Source organism: Nerophis lumbriciformis, linkage group LG23, assembly GCF_033978685.3.
Source record: "Nerophis lumbriciformis linkage group LG23, RoL_Nlum_v2.1, whole genome shotgun sequence".
Taxonomy (NCBI): domain Eukaryota; kingdom Metazoa; phylum Chordata; class Actinopteri; order Syngnathiformes; family Syngnathidae; genus Nerophis; species Nerophis lumbriciformis.
In genome coordinates, this window is record NC_084570.2 from 27,884,161 (window position 1) to 27,902,036 (window position 17,876).

Genomic DNA, 17,876 nt, shown 5'->3' on the forward strand with positions numbered 1-17,876 from the left:
ATAATACATTTTTACTGGACAATGTATCGTTCCACAAACTTTTGTCAATCAGTCAAATTGAATTTCCATAGACTTTCATTTTATCTATTAATTTTTTTTAAATAATTAATTTATAATTTACTTTATTTATTTTTATTTAATTGTATTTTTAATTTTATTTATTTTTGTAATTATATTTATTTTATTAATCAATAAACGATATGATTGGCAGCATTATTTTGAGACCAAATTAAGCAGATGATTACTTTTATTATTATCATTATTATTACTATATTATATGTTATTATTAGTATCCCTGTTAATATTATATTACTATTGTTTTTCTTAGTAGAATTACTAATATATGTTATTATTATTCATATTATTATTATTATTATTAATCCTAATATTATTATTATTAATAATATATGTTATTATTCATATTATTATATTATTCCTATTATTATTATTATTATTATTATTATTATGTTATTATTTTTCCTATTATTATTATTACCTACATATTTTTCATTTTTATCTAATTGTATTTTTTATTTCATTTATTTGTCTTTGTAATTGTATTTAGTTTTTTTATCGATAAACAATATTATTGTCAGCATTATTTTAAGACCAAATTAAGCACTAATGCAGTGTTTCTCAAACTTTTTTACCACCCCCCCAAAAAAACTTGGCCCTATAATAATGACCAACATTGAAATACAGTAGCGTAATAGGTCTAAGTAATCGTTGAACACAAGGCAGAAGCTTTATGTAATGCACATATTTAATATTTTTGGCCACTGAAACATTACACACAGTTTGAACAGTAACAATGTGATTGAATATTTATGAAGTTATTATATGGCGTACCACTATGGTACATGTACCACAGTTTGAAAATCACCGCTCTAGTGTATGTATAATACACAATTTCGTAAATTACCCTTTCAAACGCAGTCAACTTTTATTTTTCATTAGTATTTTTGTAGTGGTATTGTGGTGAATAATGGCTACAACATTACTGTTAAGTTTATGAGATACATTTGTGTATAAGATATATAAGTGTATAATATATATTAGTGTATACACTATGTAAGTGTATAAGATATATAAGTGTATAAGATATATAAGTGTTTAAGATATGTATGTGTATAAGATATATAAGTATATAAGCGTAGTAAATGTATAAAATATATACGTGTATAAGATCTATAAGTGTATAAGATATATATATGAATAATATATGTAAGTGTATAAGATACATAAGTGTATAAGATCTATAAGTGTATAAGTGTAAGCAACTGTTGCTGTTGTTGTTATTGTTTTTTTATTGTGGGTGTGATGGTGATAGAAATGATGAGTGATATTAATAACAATAATGACAAATATTGTCATTATTACTGTTTGTTTTAATCACTATTATTGAGCTGATTATTATCACTATTATTACTACTATCATGTTATTATTATTCCTGTTATTTGTATATACTTTTTGTATTATTATTATTACTATTATATGTTATTATTATTTATATTATTACTATTATTTCTAATATTACTATTATTATTATCATCATTAAGTTATTATTATTATTATTATTAATATTATTAATATTACTCTTATTATTATTATTATTATTACTATTATAGGTTAGTATTTATGTTATTATTATTACTATTATTATTATTACTATATGTTATTATTATTCATAGTATTATTATTATTATTAATATACCTATTATTATTAATAATATTACTATTATTTATTTCATTATTATTAATATTATTTGTATTGATATTGTATTATATTTGACTAATGTTTGGTTTTCCTTTATTTTCTGAGTATTGTATTTGTTTTTTTTGTTTTTTCAATTGCTTTGTACATTTCTTTGTAAAGCATTGGGTTGGAGTTGCTCTATTTTCTTGTATTATACTGATTAACATTCTGTGTGTTTTTTTTCATTAAAAAAACCCAACGTTTTTATTTCCAGGAAAAGTTGGGAAAAGTTGGGGAAACTATATGTAGAATAATTTTTCAGGACGTGCTAGAAACACATACACATTTTAGTAAAGCACCAGATTTTAGACACTGGCAGAACTTTGGGCCTACTTGCTACATGAGAGTGAATTTAGGGGAGCAAAAGTCAGGAGACAGAAAACAAGTGTGTGTGCCGCCTTGGAGACTCTCGGAGGAAGTTGCAGTTCTATAGTCCTCTTTGTGTGCCGGGGCCCGAAGAGCAGTGGGTGTTCTGTGATGCTTGGCAACCCTGCGCTCCCCTCCTCTGTCCCAGCGTGACCTCTGAACCCCACTGACCTCAATCATAAAGAGGACCGGACTGGCTGAGACCAATGGAAGGCTTTTAGAAGGTGACAGCACTCAGCAAGAGAGAGAGAGAGAGAGAGAGAGAGAGAGAGAGAGAGAGAGAGAGAGAGAGAGAGAGAGAGAGAGAGAGGCCCGGGCCTGATTTAGTGGCGAGCACAAACGACAGTGGGACACACTAACTAAGGGGTTACACACCAACGTGCAGAGGGGATTCTACCGGTCATGCAGATGCACGGGCGTAATGTGATTAAATGAAATCCCAATGCAGTAAGAAATCATGTCTCTCCCCTTCCTTTCAGCGGGCACCTCCGTGGCCTGTGCCCCCCTGACCTCAACGTGAACCCCGCAACAGAGCAGGGGGGGTCAACGAGGACATCACTGTCCAAGTGGCCGGCCATCACTTAGCGGGCCGGAGCTCGGTAATTACATCTCCATTTCGTGGCAGCGAATCACAACGGAGTACGCATTAGGTGAGGAGCGACACGTGCCGCACACACACAACAGTTATCGCTCATCACAGTTTGTGTATATTGGAGATCTGTATCGCTTCCCCCCTGATCTCCAGTCATCACTGCGGCTCCTTAATTACACCCTTCATTAACTCACATCATGTGTGTGTGTGTGTGTGTGTGTGTTCTTGTATTTCTGCCCTTCTTGAACCATCAACAAAGAAAGTTAGGACCGAAATCATGGTCCCAATACGGAAAACCATTGCATCTAATATAGAGCCAAATACTAGAGTCCGTGAACATTGCTCCAAAGTCAGGATTTTTTGTCGATTTCATGTGCATATACAAAAGTAAACATTGACAGGTGCAAAGGCAGCAATATATGATAAAACAAGACGGCGGCTAAAGAAGGACTTCCCCATTCATCCCCGAAAAACCCTGCCAGGTGAACAGCTGACTTTTGTCATAATTTTGCCAACATTTTTAAGTTTTCTTATAAATTGTGACTTTTGTCGAGTAAAATTACGACTCGTTTCATAAAATTGCCAAAATGTTAAGCTTTTCTTGTAAAATTGCGACTGTTATTGAGTAAAATTCCAACTTTTATCATAATATTGCACAAATGTTCAGTTTTTCTTGTAAAATTTTGACTTGCGTTGAGTAAAATTACGACTTTTATCATAATACGAGAGGTAGGCATTTTTCGGAGGTCTCAAGAAGGTAACAAACACAAGCATGTGCGTGTATGTGTGAGTGTTCTTGTATTTCTACCCTCCGTATTGGGACCAAAATCATGGTCCCAATACGGAAAACCATTGCATCTAATATAGAGCCAAATACTAGAGTCCGTGAACATTGCTCCAAAGTCAAATTTGTTGTTGTTGATTTAATGTGCATACAAAAGTAAACATTGATAGGTGTAAAGGCTGCAATATATGATAAAACAAGACGGCAGCTAAAGAAGGACTTCCCTGTTCATCCCTGAAAAACCCTGCCAGATGAACAGCTGACTTTTGTCATTATTTTGCCAAAAGTTTTAAGTTTTCTTGTAAAATTTTGACTTGCATTGAGTAAAATTAATTAAATAATTAATTAATTAAGGGCTTCACGGTGGCAGAGGGGTTAGTGCATCTGCCTCACAATACGAAGGTCCTGAGTAGTCTTGGGTTCAATCCCGGGCTCGGGATCTTTCTGTGTGGAGTTTGCATGTCCTCCCCGTGACTGCGTGGGTTCCCTCCGGGTACTCCGGCTTCCTCCCACTTCCAAAGACATGCACCTGGGGATAAGTTGATTGGCAACACTAAATTGGCCCTAGTGTGTGGATGTGAGTGTGAATGTTGTCTGTCTATCTGTGTTGGCCCTGCGATGAGGTGGCGACTTGTCCAGGGTGTACCCCGCCTTCCGACCGATTGTAGCTGAGATAGGCTCCAGCGCCCCCCGGGACCCCAAAGGGAATAAGCGGTAGAAAATGGATGGATGGATGGATGAGTAAAATTACGACTTTTATCATAATACAAGAGGTAGGCATTTTTCGGAGGTCTCAAGAAGGTAACAAATACAAGAATGCGTGTGCGTGTGTGCGTGTGTGTGTGTGTGTGTGTGTGTGTGTGTGTGTGTGTGTGTGTGTGTGTGTGTGTGTGTGTGTGTGTTTTCTTGTATTTCTGCTCTTCTTGAGACATCACAAGGAAAAGTACCGTCCATATCAGGACCGGTGAACAAGTTAGGATCGAAATCATGGTCTCAATATGGAAAACCATTGCATCTAATATAGAGCCAAATACTAGAGTCCGTGAACATTGCTCCAAAGTCAGGACTTTTTTGTTGATTTAATGCGCATACAAAAGTAAACATTGATAGGTGCAAAGGCAGCAATATATAATAAAACAAGACGGCGGATACAGGACTTCCCCATTCATCCCCGAAAAACCCTGCCAGGTGAACAGCTGACTTTTGTCATAATTTTGCCAAAAGTTTTAAGTTTTCTTGTAAAATTGTGACTTTTGTCGAGTAAAATTACGACTCTTTTCATAAAATTGCCAACATTTTTGTTATGTTTGTTGTCTTCTCCCTGCCTTCTCTATTGGTTTGTCAGTTTCTTCCCCAGTCTTTTGTCCCCAACGAGGCACACCTGCTGCTAATCACTTTCTGGTAGCATTTAAGCGCGTCTCCACCAGCTGGTCCCTGCCGGTTATTGTTCCTGAACTCCGCTCTGACATGTGCTACCTTGATTCTGCTTCCCTGGTATGTTGCCTTCGCATATTTCTGTACTATTGACCTCGTTGTGTTTTGTTTTCCTAGCCACCTTGTTTTGAGAGGACTAGTTTTTGCCACGCTGTGTGCGTCCTGACCTTTGCTCCGCCAACCTCTGAAAGAGACTACTTTTGTCATATTTCCCATGGTGTGCACTTTTGCCCCATCACCCTTAGTTACTATTTTGGACGTATTAAATATTTTCATTTTTTATCGCATACCTTGCCTCCATTCTCTGCATCCCGGGGTCCACCCTTGAACTCAATCCTAACAATTTTAAGCTTTTCTTGTAAAATTGCGACTGTTATTGAGCACAATTCCAACTTTTATCATAATATTGCACAAATGTTTAGTTTTCCTTGTAAAATTGTGACTTGCGTTGAGTAAAATTACGACTTATATCATAATACTAGAGGTATGCATTTTTCGGCGGTCTCAAGAATGTAACAAATATAAGAAAGTGTGTGTGTGTGTGTGTGTGTGTGTGTGTGTGTGTTCTTGTATTTCTGCCATTCTTGAGACATCAACAAGGAAAAGTACCTTCCATATGAGGACCGGTGAACAAGTTAGGATTGAAATCATGGTCCCAATACGGAAAACCATTGCATCTAATATAGAGCCAAATACTAGAATCTGTGAACATTGCTCCAAAGTCAGGATTTGTTGTCGATTTAATGTGCATACACTGTAAACCCGAATAAGTAAACAGAACTAAAAAAAAAGGGAGGCAATCAGTTGTCACATATTTTTTGAGTTAATAAACTCAAATATTTGTTTATGTTAAATGTACTTTTAAATTATAATTGAATTAAACTTACCAATCAAGCCAACTCAAAAATGTTCCTCCTCGTGTCTGCTGCCTGAAGAAGAAGAGCACGCAAATGCTACAAAATAAAATCACTTCCTCTTTGTGTGTGTTCATGTGTGTGTGTGTGTGTGTGTGTGTGTGTGTGTGAGAGAGAGTGTGTGTGTGTGTGCGTGCATGTAATAATTGATATATACATACACACACAGAGTATAATAACAATACAAATCTTAATTTATTCTTGATTTAATTTAATGATTTGTTCTTTCAAAATAAGACAAAATTATGTTTAATCCACTGAGTTTTAGGTAACTGTGAGTCTATATTAGTTGTATTAGCCTACTATCAAAATGACTTTAAAAGTCAATGGTCCAGAGGACAGGACTGGCCTATTAAGCATTCTGATTGCCAATGAGGGACAGGTGTGTCCTGACTGCCAATCAGGGACAGGTGCAGGAGCCAGCGCTCAGACCAGAGGAGTGGTGGTTAAGTTAAGGTTAAAGTGCCAATGATTGTCACACACACACACTCGGTGTGGCGAAATTATTCTCTGCATTTGACCCATCCCCTTGATCACCCTCTGGGAGGTGAGGGGAGCAGTCTTTTTCTATTGTTTCAGTTTCCAAAATCCCTCAGTAAATTCACCAAAATGTCACTGTGGTGTTATCGAGTCTGTTTAGCTGATTGGCGAGCGAGCTTCCGCAGCTATCGGACCATGGCGATGACTTCTGTTTTATCTGATCTTCCGTTTTACTGCTGTGTTACATATATATCTGTGGCTTATAGTCCAGTGCGGCTAATATATGTAAGGTATTTATGTCTTCTAAAATTTGGTAGGTGCGGCTTAAATACCTAGAGCCCGGAAAGTATGGAAATGCGGGTTATCCGAAAGAAGCGTAAGGGTTGTCTTTGTATACCCAGAAGTCCTTTCAGGATGAAAACATGGTTTAAGGGGTAAGATATTGTTGGTTTATCTCAACATTGGACTTAGTCGTAGTCACTGAACAAAGATAACTACCAGCTAAAAACACATTGTTGAATGGGTGTGTGTCGCATATGTCAGTTTGAAAGTGAGGTCATTTTGAGGATTAAGACATGGTTTTGGGGTAAGACATTGTGGGTTCAACTAAAGGTTAGGTTTGGTTGTAGTTACTAACAAAGATGGGATAAAACACATTATGTTGTGTGTGTGTGTGTGTGTGTGTGTGTGTGGTTTCTTGTTCATCTGATGTCATGAGGACCAATTTCAGGTCGAGACCTTAAGTGAGGTCACGGTGACACCCCTCTACAGGACTGATAGGGAATTAAGACATGGTTTTGGGGTAAGACATTGTGGGTTCATCTAAGGGTTGGATTTGGTCTTAGTTACTTAACAGAGATAGGATAAAATACATTTTGTTGAGTGTGTAATTTTTTGTTCATCTGACGTCATGAGGACCAATTTCAGGTTGAAATTGGTGAGGTCACGGTGACACCCCTCTACAGGACTGATTGAGGATTAAGACATGGTTTTGGGGTAAGACATTGTGGGTTCATCTAAGGGTTGGATTTGGTCTTAGTTACTTAACAGAGATATGATAAAACACATTTTGTTGAGTGTGTGATTTTTTTGTTCATCTGACGTCATGAGGACCAATTTCAGTTCGAGACCTTAGGTGAGGTCACTGTGACACCCCTCTACAGGACTGATTGAGGATTAAGATGTGGTTTTAGGGGTAAGGCCTTGTGGGTTCATCTAAGGGTTAGGTTTGGTAGTAGTTACTTAACAGAGATGGGATAAAACATTAAGTTGTGTGTGAGTGTGTGATTTCTTGTTCATCTGATATCATGAGGACCAATTTCAGTTTGAGACCTGAGGATTGAGGATCAAGACGGGGTTTTGGGGTAGGGCCTTGTGGGTTCATCTAAAGGTTAGGTTTGGTCGTATAATCACTTAACAGAGATGGGATAAAACACATTATGTTGTGTGTGTGTGTGTGTGTGTGTGTGTGTGTGTGTGTGTGTGTGTGTGTGTGTGTGTGTGTGTGTGTGTGTGTGTGTGTGTGTGTGATTTCTTGTTCATCTGACGTCATGAGGACCAATTTCAGTTTGACACTTTAGGTGAGGACATGGTGACACCACTCTAGAGGATTAAGACAAGATTTTAAGGGTCAGGTTAATGTGGGTTCATGTAAGGGTAAAGGTTAGTTGTAGTCAGTAAAGGCTATCGAAGGCTCCGCAAAGATATATACACGCATGTGTGTGTGTGTGTGTGTGTGTGTGTGTGTGTGTGTGTGTGTGTGTGTGTGTCTGAGAGGCGCTAAAACAAGGATAGACCTCATAAAAAATAGAACATGACAAATGGGAGTGGGGACGGAGGGTCCGAACTAATTTCTAAACTGCCTTTTCCTCAAGCAACCTTCCTTGGGGAAGGCCGAGCACGACTACAATCGACTCTCACTTTCTGTTTGCCAGAAGGGGAGCGCGCCAAAGGCGAGGAGGGGGACCGAGAGAAGCCCTCACTGATGAGTGGCACTCCTAAAAGGAAACGGCACCTTTTTGTCGCCTTGCCTCGCTCTTTCCTCTCCCCTCTTTCGCTGTCATCGCCAGCTGCTACTAGACCAGAAGCGCTTAATTGATGGCGAGGGAAAAAGAGAAGACAGCAAAGAACAAAAAAAAAAAAAAAAAAGAGTGGGAGCGATGAGAGATGTAAGGAAAAGTAGTGAAGACACCTGGTTCTCGTCAGAACACACATACCGTTTGGAGGTATGTTGGGATTCAGCCTGCTTACATTACTCCTGGGCGATGCATCATTGCGTGTCTACACCCGTGCAACACACTCTCACTTTTCCACCTCTCCTTAGTCATGGCCTGCAACACCGCTCTTTGTTCTCGCTGGCTGCCTCCCTCCTCCCCTCCATGATGGGGCAGAACTGTTTTTTCGCTCCCTCGTCCCTTTCTCTCCCCTGCTCTGTTCTTTCTGGGGGAGGCAGACAGGCCACATTCCACAGGGAGGCCCAGGCGCCCTTTTTCTGACACGTCTCAGCGCTACACTCCTCCCTCATCCCTCTATTCCTTCTCTTCAGCCCCACCAATGACCGCGCCCCCCCCCCCCCCCCCTTTCCTTCCCAGCATGCCTGCGCTTTGCCCCTCCTTGTACCTCCGAGCCCTCGGGCCGTACAGTATGTCCCACCTTTTCAACCCCTCCTTTCAACAGCCACCTGCACAATATAATGAGATGCAACGCCAAACTCTCAAGGTGTCAATCAAAACTCCACGACGGGTATGTCTGTGAGGGCAGACCTTCATCCGTCTGATGGCTACACTGACACAGATAAGGAACTCGAGAGCAGGAACAATAATGTGGTTTCTCTCAGGTCCCCACTCTGTGTGTGTGCATGCGGTCTTCTGCTTAGCGCACGCCGGTCTGACGTACGGCTCGAGCCACGTAGAATACTCAACCTGAGAGTGTTTTGAGATAAGAGATGTCTCTTGAGTATTTGTTATGCTTTAAAAAGAAGTCTAAAATGATTACAGAACTCAGCAGCACTTGTGCCGATGAATACCAGAGGGCGGGAACACATTACACCAGTTTTAAAGCCCGCTTCAAAGTTATATTCTTACTTTTTGAATGTCTTTGTATCTATCTGACCTGCTTTCGCAGATCCTGAGGTCCTCTGGCACAGGCCTTTTAGATTCACCAAATACCAGAACAAAGACCCACGGTGAGGCGGCATTTAGCCACTATGGCCCCCACCTGTGGAGCAGCCTGTCACAGAGCCTCAGGACTGCAGAGACAGTTGATTTGTTTTTTTTAAAAGGCTAAAGACACCTCCTCTCTGAGCTGCCACCTTAACGTGGTAGAGGAGTTTGCGTGTCCCAATGATCCTAGGAGCTATGTTGTCCGGGGGCTTCCATGCCCCCTGGTAGGGTCTCCCAAGACAAACAGGTCCTAGGTGAGGGATCAGACAAAGAGCAGCTCGAAGACTTCTATGGAAATGCAAGAACCGAGACTCAGATTTCCCTCGCCCGGACGCGGGTCACCGGGGCCCCCCTCCGGAGCCAGGCCCGGAGTTGGGGCACGATGGCGAGCGCCTGGTGGCCGGGCCTGTCCCCATGGGGCCCGGCCGGGCACAGCCCGAAGAGGCAACGTGGGTCCCCCCTCCAATGGGCTCACCACCCATAGCAGGGGCCATAGAGGTCGGGTGCAATGTGAGCTGGGCGGTAGCCGAAGGCAGGGCACTTGGCGGTCCGATCCTCGGCTACAGAAGCTAGCTCTTGGGACGTGGAACGTCACCTCGCTGGGGGGGAAGGAGCCTGAGCTAGTGCGCGAGGTAGAGAAGTTCCGGTTGGATATAGTCGGACTCACCTCGACGCACAGCAAGGGCTCTGGAACCAGTTCTCTCGAGAGGGGCTGGACTCTCTTCCACTCTGGCGTTGCCAGCAGTGAGAGGCGACGGGCTGGGGTGGCAATTCTTGTTGCCCCCCGGCTCAGAGCCTGCATGTTGGAGTTCAACCCGGTGGACGAGAGGGTAGCTTCCCTCCGCCTTCGGGTGGGGGGACGGGTCCTGACTGTTGTTTGCGCTTACGCGCCAAACAGCAGCTCAGAGTACCCACCCTTTTTGGATTCACTCGAGGGAGTACTTGAGAGTGCTCCCCCGGGTGATTCCCTCGTTCTACTGGGGGACTTCAACGCTCATATTGGCAACAACAGTGAAACCTGGAGAGGCGTGATTGGGAAGAATGGCCGCCCGGATCTGAACCCAAGTGGTGTTTTGTTATTGGACTTTTGTGCCCGTCACGGATTGTCCATAACGAACACCATGTTCAAGCATAAGGGTGTCCATATGTGCACTTGGCACCAGGACACCCTAGGCCGCAGTTCTATGATCGACTTTGTAGTTGTGTCATCGGATTTGCGGCCTCATGTTTTGGACACTCGGGTGAAGAGAGGGGCGGAGCTTTCTACCGATCACCACCTGGTGGTGAGTTGGCTGCGATGGTGGGGGAGGATGCCGGACAGACCTGGCAGGCCCAAACGCATTGTGAGGGTTTGCTGGGAACGTCTGGCAGAGTCTCCTGTCAGAGAGAGTTTCAATTCCCACCTCCGGAAGAACTTTGAACATGTCACGAGGGAGGTGCTGGACATTGAGTCCGAGTGGACCATGTTCCGCACCTCTATTGTCGAGGCGGCTGATTGGAGCTGTGGCCGCAAGGTAGTTGGTGCCTGTCGTGGCGGTAATCCTAGAACCCGTTGGTGGACACCGGCGGTGAGGGATGCCGTCAAGCTGAAGAAGGAGTCCTATCGGGTTCTTTTGGCTCATGGGACTCCTGAGGCAGCGGACAGGTACCGACAGGCCAAGCGGTGTGCGGCTTCAGCGGTCGCGGAGGCAAAAACTCGGACATGGGAGGAGTTCGGGGAAGCCATGGAAAACGACTTCCGGACGGCTTCGAAGCGATTCTGGACCACCATCCACCGCCTCAGGAAGGGGAAGCAGTGCACTACCAACACCGTGTATGGTGCGGATGGTGTTCTGCTGACCTCGACTGCGGAAGTTGTGGATCGGTGGAGGGAATACTTCGAAGACCTCCTCAATCCCACCAACACGTCTTCCTATGAGGAAGCAGTGCCTGAGGAATCTGTGGTGGGCTCTCCTATTTCTGGGGCTGAGGTTGCTGAGGTAGTTAAAAAGCTCCTCGGTGGCAAGGCCCCGGGGGTGGAAGAGATCCGCCCGGAGTTCCTTAAGGCTCTGGATGCTGTAGGGCTGTCTTGGTTGACAAGACTCTGCAGCATCGCGTGGACATCGGGGGCAGTACCTCTGGATTGGCAGACCGGGGTGGTGGTTCCTCTCTTTAAAAAGGGGAACCGGAGGGTGTGTTCTAACTATCGTGGGATCACACTCCTCAGCCTTCCCGGTAAGGTCTATTCAGGTGTACTGGAGAGGAGGCTACGCCGGATAGTTGAACCTCGGATTGAGGAGGAACAGTGTGGTTTTCGTCCTGGTCGTGGAACTGTGGACCAGCTCTATACTCTCGGCAGGGTCCTTGAGGGTGCATGGGAGTTTGCCCAACCAGTCCACATGTGCTTTGTGGACTTGGAGAAGGCATTCGACCGTGTCCCTCGGGAAGTCCTGTGGGGAGTGCTCAGAGAGTATGGGGTTTCGGACTGTCTGATTGTGGCGGTCCGCTCCCTGTATGATCAGTGTCAGAGCTTGGTTCGCATTGCCGGCAGTAAGTCGGACACGTTTCCGGTGAGGGTTGGACTCCGCCAAGGCTGCCCTTTGTCACCGATTCTGTTCATAACTTTTATGGACAGAATTTCTAGGCGCAGTCAAGGCGTTGAGGGGATCCGGTTTGGTGGCTGCAGGATTAGGTCTCTGCTTTTTGCAGATGATTTGGTCCTGATGGCTTCATCTGGCCAGGATCTTCAGCTCTCACTGGATCGGTTCGCAGCTGAGTGTGAAGCGACCGGGATGAGAATCAGCACCTCCAAGTCCGAGTCCATGGTTCTCGCCCGGAAAAGGGTGGAGTGCCATCTCCGGGTTGGGGAGGAGATCTTGCCCCAAGTGGAGGAGTTCAAGTACCTCGGAGTCTTGTTCACAAGTGAGGGAAGAGTGGATCGTGAGATCGACAGGCGGATCGGTGCGGCGTCTTCAGTAATGCGGACGCTGTATCGATCCGTTGTGGTGAAGAAGGAGCTGAGCCGGAAGGCAAAGCTCTCAATTTACCGGTCGATCTACGTTCCCATCCTCACCTATGGTCATGAGCTTTGGGTTATGACCGAAAGGACAAGATCACGGGTACAAGCGGCCGAAATGAGTTTCCTCCGCCGGGTGGCGGGGCTCTCCCTTAGAGATAGGGTGAGAAGCTCTGTCATCCGGGGGGAGCTCAAAGTAAAGCCGCTGCTCCTCCGCATCGAGAGGAGCCAGATGAGGTGGTTCGGGCATCTGGTCAGGATGCCACCCGAGCGCCTCCCTAAGGAGGTGTTTAGGGCATGTCCGACCGGTAGGAGGCCACGAGGAAGACCCAGGACACGTTGGGAAGACTATGTCTCCCGGCTGGCCTGGGAACGCCTCGGGATCCCCCGGGAGGAGCTGGACGAAGTGGCTGGGGAGAGGGAAGTCTGGGCTTCCCTGCTTAGGCTGCTGCCCCCGCGACCCGACCTCGGATAAGCGGAAGAAGATGGATGGATGGATGGATGGATGGGCTAAAGACACACCTTTTTAATCAAGCTTTTTTACTGATCATGTAAAAATCTTAAGTATTTTATTATTTTATATTAATATTCAATATTACCTGTATTATTCTCTCAATGTTATGTTTTTATGAACTTATCAATGTGTTATATACCGTATTTTTCGGACTATAAGTCGCAGTTTTTTTCATAGTCCTGTGCGACTTATATATGTTTTTTTCCTTCTTTATTATGCATTTTCGGCAGGTGCGACTTATACTCCGGTGCGACTTATACTCCGAAAAATACAGTGTATAAAAAAATGTTTTTACATATTTTTTAACTTTTTAAGATGGCGTCAATTTTAGTTATTCTCCAGGGTGGACTCTTCAAAAAGTGAAGTTTTTCCTCAAATCCTCAGTGCCATATTTTGTTTACTTTTTGCTTTGTTTGGTTTTTTTAATAGTGCTGTGTGCGTATGATTTATTCTCTTTTATCGTTATTACTATTTTTTGTACTTTGCCACTTGCCTGTATATGAAAAGTGCTATATAAATACAGTTTCATTTGATTTAAGTTGCAAGCAAAAATGCATTGTTGACAAGAAGTGGATGCTATTCATTCAATTAAAGTTGAAATTAGTAATGTTGAAATAATATCTTAACGGTGGACATTTATCTATGAAAATATGGAAAGGCTGCTGACTTAAGCCCACTCCCTAAATACTGTACATTGTTATGACCTTTTTGTCATAAAACTACTGTAGTTGTTTGTAATACCTTCTATTGTATTGTTTTATACACTATTTCTCATCTCAAACTTTCTTTTTATTTTCAAAAAGTCATGTTACATGTTAAAATCTAATTAAATTTAAACCAACTAAATTAATTACAATTAATTTCATTAAGAGGCATTTTTTGATTGATTGAAGTATTTATTTCAAACCTGCACAATACAACAACACACTTTTTTTTTTTTTTTTTTTTTTTTTTATTATTTGAGACACAAGTGTTTTGAGTTAGAGTTCCGTCACAGAACCAATTGAGCTAATAAGTTGAGGTACCACTGTATCAAGAACATTTTGATGACCACACATTTTTGGAATATCACGTAAAAGGGCGTGAACCTAAATCAAAGGGAAATTATATATATAATGGCTGTTAGCAGGCTACTTCCTGGTTCATGGAGGATACCAGACGGTTATGGACCATTCATTTGAGACCATCCAGTTAAATTAATAGATATACAGTACAGGCTGAAAGTTTGGACATACATTCCCATTTCAATGTGTTTTCTTTATTTTCCTGACTATTTACATTGTAGATTGTCACTGAAGGCATCCAAACTATGACATGTTGTGAAGCTCTTAAAGCTCATCGAGAGAATGCCAAGAGTGCGCAAAGCAAAAATCGGAGCGAAGCGTGGCTATTTTGAAGAAACTAGAATATAAAACATGTTTTCAGTTATTTCAAATACATAACTCCACATGTGTTCATTCATAGTTTCGATGCCTTCAGTGACAATCTACAATGTAAATAGTCATGAAAATAAAGAAAAACGCTTTGAATGAGAAGGTGTGTCCACACTTTTGGCCTGTACTGTACATGACAATTTAATGAATTATTATTCATTTTGTGTCCTAAAAAGCTCATTAAAACAAATTTAAAAAAACAACTTTTAAAGAGCACCGTAGTTCTTTATTTGTTAATCTGTGCAAACAGACTTTTGCTTAATACAATGTATTTACTGATAACACATATTTTTTTCCTTTTTTATCATAATTAATAATAATATTTAGCTGTAGCTGGGTTTTTTTGTTTTTTTTCGGAGGTAGGGCTGAAATCTGGAGCAAAGGTTGTGCTTGTCTTTCACAGTCCACTGTGGACCGGAGCAAACAGGAGTTCAGTGAGCGACGAGAGGAAGAGAAAAGGATGGAAAGAGAGGGAGAGAGGCATGTTTGTGGTCGGTAGCCCGCTCAAGAGAGGAAATACCAGCACACACACACACACACACACACACACACACACAGGTGCAAAAACATCGAGAGCCGAAACCCATCCGAAAGAATAAAGACCGGCTTTGTGTGTGCTACAGGTTTGCTGTTTATGTGTGTGCATAGTACTGCATGTGTGTGTGTGTGTGTGTGTGTTTGTGTGTGTGTGTGTGTGTCCTCGGCTGAAGGTTGCTGAGGAAGCAGGGTGAGAATGCAGCCAGGGGAAAACGGGGACTGAAGGGCCTCGAGTCTTCATCATAAACCTGCGGCTTCATCAGCGTAATTAGGGGAATCATTTAAGCAGACTGGGGTTTCCTCAACTGGAACATCAGTTGGCGTCATGCTGGAACACACACACACACACGGTCTGATCGGATGAAAGGAGCTTTTTTTTTTTCGGACCGCAGTCCGTCGACCGGCCCACATGTCCGCACGATAAAAGGCCGGGAGTCGAGGGTGCCAGACAGACAGTAATATTGGAATAGCAAAACAATCACAAGCCAGTGATTACTAGGCAACCTGGCCGTGTGTGTGTGTGTGTGTGTGTGTGTGTGTGTGTGTGTGTGTGTGTGTGTGTGTGTGTGTGTGTGTGTGTGTGTGTGTGTGTGTGTGTGAAACTAATTTGGCTGCTGGGTGGAGGGGAGGTCTGACACGCTGGAGGCAAAATAAACGACCTAACTGGAGACACTACATGCTGATGTGTCACAGACACAAACACTGACAAACATTTCAGGCATGAAAGACTAAATAAAACAAAACAAATGGGACACAGAACACTGACAGACACACCTATTGTGCGTGTGTGTGTGTGTGTGTGTGTGTGTGTGTGTGTGTGTGTGTGTGTGTGTGTGTGTGTGTGTGTGTGTGTGTGTGTGTGTGTGTGTGTGTGTGTGTGTGTGGCCGCTCAAACTTACTTTGGACTCAAAAGCTTCAATAAGCTTCAACCAGTAGCTCTCCAACTTGTCTCACCAAGTACCACCTCAGAAACAACGTTGCTCTCCAAGTACCACCATAATGAGCAACATTAAAATAAAGTAGCGTAGTAGGCCTGAGTATTCTTAAAACGAAGTCAGAGGTTTCTTGGGGTTTTTTTTTAACGAGTAACGGGGGGGCGTGTGGTTAGGCGAGGGTTAATATGACGTCATCACATTATTACCTACTCAGTGGCCTAGTGGTTAGAGTGTCCGCCCTGAGATCCGGTAGGTCATGAGTTCAAACCCCGGCCGAGTCATACCAAAGACTATAAAAATGGGAGCCATTACCTCCCTGCTTGGCACTCAGCATCAAGGGTTGGAATTGGGGGTTAAATCACCAAAAGTGATTCCCGGGCGCGGCCACCGCTGCTGCCCACTGCTCCCCTCACCTCCCAGGGGGTGATCAAGGGTGATGGGTCAAATGCAGAGAATAATTTTGCCACACCTAGTGTGTGTGTGACAATCATTGGTACTGCCATTTGCTATGATGCATATATTTTCTTTAAAATGGCAAAACAAATATATAGTATAGCATAAAACATATATATATTATCTTGCATAATGTTGTTTTGCTCTATTCTTTAATTGTTGTGGTCTATTGTACAATTAATTTGTATTTTCTTCATTAAAAACTGCTAGCAACAAATCAAGCATCTATTTCTGGTGTTTTTATAGACTGTTCTTGTGTTTAGAGACTCTTCACTTGTGTCGCTCCGTGTCCGCGACGCAAAGCGAGTCAGTGACATTTTAAACTGGGTTGACTCGTATACATTTAAGTACGACCACATCGCGGACATGCTCGTGCGAATGGCTTACGTCATCACAACATACAAAGCATGTCTTATTTTGGCGGCCAAATTTTCGGTGCATCACTAGTCAATAGTGCACAAATAATATTATGTACTTAACAAAAAAAAGGTGAAATAACTGAAAACGTGTTTCATATTCTACTTTCTTCAAAATAGCCACCCTTTGCTCTGACTACTGCTTTGCGCACTCTTGGCATTCTCTCCATGAGCTTCAAGCACACCTGTGAAGTAAAAACATTTCAGGTGACTACCTTTTAAAGCTGATCGAGAGAATGCCAAGAGTGTGCAAAGCAGTAATCAGAGCAAAGGGTGGCTATTTTGAAGAAACTAGAATATAAATCACGTTTTCAGTTATTTTACCTTTTTTTGTTAAGTACATAACTCCATATGTGTTCACTCATAGTTTTGATGCCTTCAGTGACAATCGACTTCATAGTCATGGAAATAAAGAAAACGCATTGAATGAGAAGGTGTGTCCAAACTTTTAGCCTGTACTGTATATATATATATATATATATATATATATATATATATATATATATATATATATATATATATATATGTGTGGGAAAAAAAATCACAAGGCTACTTCATCTCTACAGGCCTGTTCCATGAGGGGGTTCCCTCAATCATCAGGATATTTTATATATATATTTATATTTTATATATATATATATATATATACATATATATATATATATATATATATATATATATATATATATATATATATATATATATATATATATATATATACATATAACCTGCTGGTGTTTAAGTATATGTTAGTGTGTTATGACGTTCGTTTTTCCCATGGTCTGTGAACCCATCGTGTTGTTGGTTGTTTTTGAGTGGAGCATGGAGGCAGCTGTTTGTCTTGTTAAAATCGGGCCTGTTGTTAGCATAAAATTGGCAATAAAACCAAAAAAAAAAAAAGTGTTGGACTTTGAATGTTTTCTTCTGGACACTACAAGAAATTATATTACTTTATTTTGTTTCCACGTTAAAAAAAACAACTTAATTTTTAAGGTGTGGCGGCTAATATGTTGCCGTGGCGCACTGCCACAATCAAATGCATTTGGAGAAACCAGGTATTTTTAATACTTGTGGCCACTGTAACATTACACACAGTTTGAACAGT

The 17,876-nt window shown here is 42.1% G+C and overlaps 1 protein-coding gene across 3 annotated transcripts in view; it reads right to left on the reverse strand.

Moving 5' to 3' along the window:
• The window catches only part of foxp4 (forkhead box P4), a 260,328-nt gene that overhangs the window by 144,971 nt on the left and 97,481 nt on the right, over nucleotides 1-17,876 (reverse strand). The gene's annotated exons all lie outside the window — the stretch shown is intronic.